The 7,500-nt window shown below is 35.9% G+C and overlaps 1 protein-coding gene across 4 annotated transcripts in view; it reads left to right on the forward strand.

The window, feature by feature from the left end:
* Positions 1 to 7,500, forward strand: part of LOC144980955 (protein Wnt-11-like) — a 182,019-nt gene that overhangs the window by 83,042 nt on the left and 91,477 nt on the right. For 2 of the 4 annotated variants that reach the window (XM_078928957.1, XM_078928956.1), the window contains exon 2: positions 6,968 to 7,057. The exons of the other annotated variants lie outside the window; for them this stretch is intronic. The gene's annotated coding sequence lies outside the window, so the exon portion shown is untranslated. The remainder of the gene's footprint in view (positions 1 to 6,967; positions 7,058 to 7,500) is intronic. 4 annotated transcript variants of the gene reach the window in all.

The raw sequence follows: 7,500 nt of genomic DNA on the forward strand, positions 1-7,500 counted from the left end.
AGAGAGAGAGGGGGGGGGGATATACAGGGGGCGTGGTTAAAATAGAGGTGGTGAAGTGGAATGTTGTAACAGTCGCATAAAATATTCGCAGGATTGTTGGAAAATTAGGCCACACCTCTCCATAAGTATCTTCTGATTGGTATACTATGCTATTTTGACAGTTTGACGTGCTAAGATCATCAAATGGCAAATTGGGTGCAAGCCAAGAGATGTTAAAATTGCTATGCCGATAGTGGTATATTACTTACACCGGAATGAAATTGACGTCACTCAGCTCTTTGTTATTGTTTTAAAACCGCCAGTTGGGGGGTCATTAATCATTGAAATATAATAATCAGGGTATAAATATTAAATGTGACGTATTGTTTTGTGAGTTCGCACGTTTCATCTGGCGGGAAGATGTTGTGAGTAGTTAACGTAAATGCATGGCATCAATAGGCATTGCATCCAATGTTTTTATATTGTCGTTCACAATACCAAGTCCGTGAATCCAAATACTTATTAATGATATGATCAATATCTTTTTAAAAATCATGGAGGATATTAAATCAATCACATTTTAATTGGTTATGCCAACATCAGACTTACATATACGCATGAATAAAATACATGTAGAATCTAATGATATTTTATAAAAAGATTATCTAATAATTCTTGTTGTGGGTAAAATTTAAAAACTGAACGCAACAAAAACGAATTGTGTGTAATTTTATGATGATTATGAAACCAAAAGTATGTTTTTTGAATTTGGTATTGCAAACGCCAAATTGGCAATTCTGAAGCTTTTTTTTTTCGTCTTTGGTCAAATTTAAATGTTTATTCTTGAAATCTTTCAATTTTATTTTTAAAAATTTTTAAATCGATTTCAAATCAAAAGAAACACTTTACCAGTTTTAACTTGAAATTATATGCTTCCTTCATTTGACAAATAAATCAAATTGTCCTAATGATTAAAATTTAAAAAATTGAGCTTTTATATAGAGCAATATCCACTAAACGTGCTCAAAGCGCTTTACAGGGGGTCCCTGGTCAACAGCAACATTTAACATGTAGTACAGGACATAACGCCTGTTAGGCGATAATACAAATTTTCGGACAAAGACAACGCTGTTAACGGCCAGGTACTCATTTTACACCTGAGTACGGTGAGAGAATGTGAGTAAAGAGCCTTTTCCAAGGACTCAACTATGCGCCGAGCGCGAGGCTCCAACCCAGGACCTTCCGATCCGAAAGCGGGTGTCATACCACTAGACCACATAGCCGCATATGATAATATTTTGTTATCACCTTTTTGTTATAATTTTGTAGAGGAAAATGTGTGCGAGGGTGAAAAGGGGAGTGCGGATAGGAAATTCCAAGTGGGCGAGACTTTCTGACATGTTTTGATGATTATCCAAATACTTTCAAAATTGATCACTATAGACAAGTTGAATTCATTGAAAAATAAAGCGTTTTATAATCTTCGGTTAAGAAATATCTAAGACTCTTACTTTGAGGGGTGGAATAAAAGTATTCTTTAACGGCTTTGGATTTATCGCAAGCTCGCGGTGTTATTTGCCACGGTAAAAATAACGCATTTAATAAATCCAAAGCCACTAAAGAATGCTATATTCCGCTGGCATTGCAACTAACTGAAATAACGTAAAAATTGTGTGAGTCACATGAAACACACTCTCTGTTTTGCTTTTATTTGCTTTTGTTGTTTGTTTTTTTGTTTTTTTTTTTTTTTGTATGTGTGGTGTGTGTTTGTTTGTTCTTATTTGTTTGTTTGTTTGTTTTTTGTTGTTGTTGCTGATTTTTTTTTGGAGGGGGGGGGGGTGTTGGGTCCATTTTGAGCGTGTGTTCGATAGTACGGAAGCCGTTGTCATGATCGCTTGGCTTGATTGGCAAATCCAGTAAGGTTAAAGTTCAAATATAAAACGAAACGAAACAACATCCATTTCGGATGTGGTACTAATTAAAACTTGCGTTGGAAAAGTATGACGACTAATAATATCTTGCCATCACACAATAACAGATTTAGTTAATGTCCTTACCGTGCTCAATTGGATTCAGTAGTCTGATGTCACGCGCCCGGCAACGGCGGCCATCTTGGTTCTAAACAAAGAAAATCATTACTTTTTATTCTTCATGCTGGCTAGAAATTTTCATTCCCTTTTCATATCAAGGCAGAATGTGTAAAAGTCAAAACATGATCAAATTGATGGGTTTTTTCCCCTCTGGATACGCGTTTAAGCTCGCCGGAGAAATATTTCATACGGCGTCCGCCATTGTTCCGATAGTTTAGAGCCAGTGTTACTAAGTTACCATACGTCATTAGGAAGGAAGTGACTTTACGACTGTTGAAGACTATTCTAGGCAAAAGCCTCCCTTGTCAGAGACAAGAAAACGCGAATAAGAACTGATTTTTAGTCACTCGCTTTGTTTAGGCCTAAGACTACAAAGTCATTTACTACACTGGTCAAGGGCGAAATCTAGTCACACTACACACGAATAGGCGATGGGCAGAGTCACGGTAGGCCTGGTTGTTTTATCTACTATCAATCTAGTCTGTGTTAATGGTGATCTGAAAAAAAAATCCATGCTCACCCATTTACTCCGCCGTTGTTTTTAAAAACACAGTATATGCAATGTTAACCAAATAGCACATAATGTTTTCTTTAATAAAACGGCAGAACTACAATAAGAGCACTGACCATAATGTTATGGACTTTCCTGTCACCCTGCACAATCTGCCCAACAGATCATGAGCAGCAGTCACAATTTTAACACAGGCGATTGAAAAAAAAGGCATGGCAGTCAGGTTACGCGATGCAATTTCGTCACGAGTGTGTCAAAATATTGTGACAAATACTCACAATTGTGGGGCTGATTGTTTCATGTGACAGGCAAGTAGTTAAGCTGGCTAAGGTACTGACCCGTTACATGCTTTGTGAAATTGATAAAGTGTTTTAAAATAAACTAGTAAAAAGCCCGCAATTTCGCGGGGAAAGAACTATTTTCATTCGATATTGCCAGAATCATTTTCTTGATGAGCTTGATTACGATTAGATGCACATTTTAATCGATGTGCTTGTTGTCGCTGTCATGCTTTATTCGGCATGATTTTAGTTTATCAGTCAGTAGATATCAATATCAATAAGTCGCAAGTCTTTACCACGCTTTACTTGGGAGTGCTTTGCACTACCTTCAATACTTCACAAATTAAAATGGCGGCCGAGAATCAAAACAATGGTCAAATTAGGAAATTTCAAACTTTCACAAATCTATCAAGGTTTGTTCTAGAGTTTTTAAAACGCTTTTATATGATGACAAATTGAATAAATAAACGCCTGACAAAAGATCAACGGTGAAAATACAAATTGAATGAATACTGGGGATGTAACGAGCTTTCGGAATGTCTCCCCTTTACTTAACTTATGTGAGGTCAAATGAAAATCTGAAGCGGACGCGAATCAAGTCCCCGAATCTGTCTACTTTTGGTTTGTTCGGGCTAGAAGCTAAACAGAACCAATTGACAGTTTGCCGAAACGTTTAACTAAATATTTCCCAGGGTAATAATTATCACATCGATGGCATAAAAACGACAGCAGTAATATTAGTTGATGTTGTTAATCGGTGAAACTTGTTAAAAATTTCTGTAAATCCGAATACCGTCATGTGATCAAGTGAATTATATCACTATGAATGCCACGATTTGCTGGAAAATGCCAATCTGACAGTTCATAGCAAACACCCCCCCCCCCCCCTTGCTCAGGAATTTCTCTACTTGATGGACACCCTCCCCCCCCCCCTTTTTTTTTCTTCCACGCAACCACATTCCAAAACACACACACACACATGTATACACCACACACACACACACATACACACACACACACACGCACACATATAAACATACACGCAATGAGAACACACTACTACATAACAACACTGATCACCGCTAAATCAACACAACGGAAGTAAGGACTCTACTGGACAGATAGAGTTGAGGATGTGGCCATGAGATGTTAGTGTCTTCGTTAAATTTTTTTATGATATCTGTTTGACTTAACGAACTTTCAAACTGACTTTAAATTATAAAAGGAAATCAAGTTATCTGTTTATCTATCTGTAAAAAATACATTTCTATTTTTCAGTAGAGTTGTGCGCCGTATCAATTTTTTTATTGACTCAAATAAGTACAATGTTCTCCACAAGGCTATATTATTTTAAGAAAGGATGCCAACATGCCAAGTCTCAATTTTCCATGCCAAACAGCTTATTTACAAAAATGCCACTTTAAAAATCCAATTTGATATTTTAAATACCAAATTAGCAACCATGACCTATCTCCTACTTTCCTTTTCCATAAATTTTGAAACTAGAGCCGGACGTGTATAAATAAAGCTCCGAACTTGTATCGTGTGGTTAAATTCAAATAAAGGCTTGAGATAAGCAATAGAAATTTATTAGATACAGCTTTTTTTAAAATAGATTTATACAGTTTTAAAAAAAAAATCGATTTGTAGAATTTAACTTTAAAATGTTTATTTTTGATAATGCATAGACGGTCAAGTCTTCTTGGATCAAATATAACATTTGTTGTCTTGAATCTTTGAAATACAACGTCCCAAACTAACATACCTAACGGTAATACAAAATAATCGAAGCTCATGTCGTTTCCATGAAAGAACTCGAAATCGAATTATTTTCATTCCCAGTACATTGTTCCAAATATAAAAGGATCATTGAAACAGATAAAGTCACGTCTCCATAGTCCGAACACCTCCTTCCCCAGCATTTTGCCCGTATTACAGAGACATCTGATGGTGGAAACAGTATCTAAATTTGCATAATTTTATGTCATTTTGACCTCAGAGATTGAAAATCTCAGCCATGAAAATGAATTCCAATGAGACTATACCGCTTTCGTCAACGGCCATCAATGTGTGTGGTTTATTAGATTAGTTTTTGTTCACCTATTTTAAAATTCTACTTTTTTTTGTTCGTTCGGAGGGTGTTTGATTTTGTTGTTTGTTTTGTTTTGTCTTGTTATTTATTTATTTATTTTTTAATGTTAAATTCACGTGTTTACTGGGGGGGGGTGTGTTGTTGTTTTGTTTTTGGGTTTGTTTTTTAAAAAGGAGGTGATGTTCATTTGGATCGCTGCCTTTACTTTTCATTACGTGAAACAATTTTTCATAGAGCATGTTTACTGAGTTCATTTCCGTAGTTGAGAGTTCAGATAGATGTATCTGCATGTATTTTTTTCAGGAAATTTATTTGCAGTTGTTTTTCTTGACATTAAAAAAAAAAACAAAGCAAAAGAAAATAGTCCATGTCTTTGTGATTACTATGTTTTCTACCGGTACGGTTTTCTGTCCTTATTTCAGGATGTCATTAAAAGTTGATATTCCGATCTCAGCTGATTTATATAAGTAGGTAACCGACTATGTTTGTCCGCCTACAAGTTTGTTTTTTTCCGCCACCGTGAAATCATATGAGTGTGTATGGGGGGGGGGGGGGGGGGGGGGAGGAAGGTGATCCGATTTTGGGGCGATTCAAAGTTTTCCATACATTTACAGATCCATCATTGTTTGTAGGTGACACGCATTTCAACGATGAAGTGAGAATAGATAGTATGCGCTTGGCTAAGAAGCTCATGACATTGCCATCCGGAAGTATCACGGACCAACACACAAAACTATGTGTAACCATGAACTTTTATAGTCTGGTTCATACAGTTTAGTGAGAAGTACTCATAAACGTGGATGGCAAAAACAATAACAAAAACTTGATTGACGTCATCTTCGTTCTATCTATAGACACTTAGATAACCACGCCTCTCGGATAGTCGTCATAATGTAAACAATGGCAGTGATAAGTAAACATAGCTAACTACACAGGTTGTACTATCGATGGCATGTGTCTAAATAAAATACCCACTGCTCAACCGCTTGATCGATAGAGCTGACACAGAAAACTATGTGTAAATTTAAACATTTATAAAGTGGTCGAGAAAATCTTATGATAACTAGTCACCCATTTGGCGGTATAAAAACAATAACAATGGTCAGAGAGAGGTCGGTATCATTCGCGCTATTGTATAGATTATATGCAGATGACGTCACTCAGGCCTTTGTTATTGATTTTGCCATCCGCGTTTGTGAGTTGTTCTCACTAAACTGTATTAACCAGACTATAAAAGTTCATGGTTACACAGAGTTTGTGTGTTGGTCCGTTATACTTCCGGATGGCAATGTTGTGAACTCCTTGGCCAAGCGCATTCTATTATAAACAACCAAATATGTTTGTCCGAGCACGTGTAAAGGTGTGTCAAAAATTCCATGTTTTGATTGGTCAAAACGATAATGGTTAATTTGTATCTCCTCGCCACATTTGAATGTGTGGATGTCAGGAGAACAGAAAGCAAACAAGATGACCGAAATGTGAATAAAAATCATGAGCGAATTTCTTTCATTCCAGAGCCACAAAGTATGTTCGCAGGTCGATTAGACTTCAAACGTACAACGTCAACGATAAGGATTCGTAGTATTGATTGAATGTTTTAAAAATTGCATTAGGGCGATTGGCGGTCACAAAACCTTCGCTTGTCAAAGCGTTTTCCTATAGATAGTTCGAAGATGACGTCACTCAGGCCTTTGTTATTGTTTTTGCCATCCGCGTTTGTGAGTTGTTCTCACTAAACTGTATTAACCAGACTATAAAAGTTCATGGTTACACAGAGTTTGTGTGTTGGTCCGTTATACTTCCGGATGGCAATGTTGTGAACTCCTTGGCCAAGCGCATTCTATCTATAATATCATCTATATAAAAAGTTAATGAAACACCCTCTTAACGACCTTATGTCGCAACGGTAGAATGAGAGTTTATATAATACATGACATAATGGTTCCTTGAATTCTTTAATTTCCGTCGATCCCGAAAAACATCACCATGACATCGATTTTATTTTTCATTACAGATTAAAGTCACGTGTGGAGAAAACAAAAGAGACAAACAGATTTCATCAGGATATTATGACGATATTATCTTGGGAGACCTCTGGAACCAGGTATCTTTACCAAGAGAAATATTCCGTCATGCATCTGCATTCGAGCAATCATTTGATTTTTTCTTGACGCCTCTGGATTAGTATTATTAGCATTATTATCGTTGTGAAAATTGTAGCTGTGTGGCTAAGTAGTGATCTCTAGAAAAATCCAAACGATGTTATTGTAAATTGTGCCTACTGTTTAATTCAATGTAAACTAGTTGGAGTTATTTCTGTGTAACTTTATTTTCCATGACGTGACGATTAATGGCATTATTTAGTTAGCACCCGAAGAAGGGCCTTTTTTCGCTCACATTGGGTTGTGAACGTGAATGATGATAATAATAATAATAATAATAATAATAATAATAATAATAATAATAATAATAATAATAATAATAATAATGATAATAATAATAATAATAATAATAATAATAATAATAATAATAATAATAATAAGAAGA

This window comes from Berghia stephanieae, chromosome 10, assembly GCF_034508935.2.
Source record: "Berghia stephanieae isolate SIO BIC M18660-M18661 chromosome 10, UCSD_Bste_1.3, whole genome shotgun sequence".
NCBI lineage: Eukaryota > Metazoa > Mollusca > Gastropoda > Nudibranchia > Aeolidiidae > Berghia > Berghia stephanieae.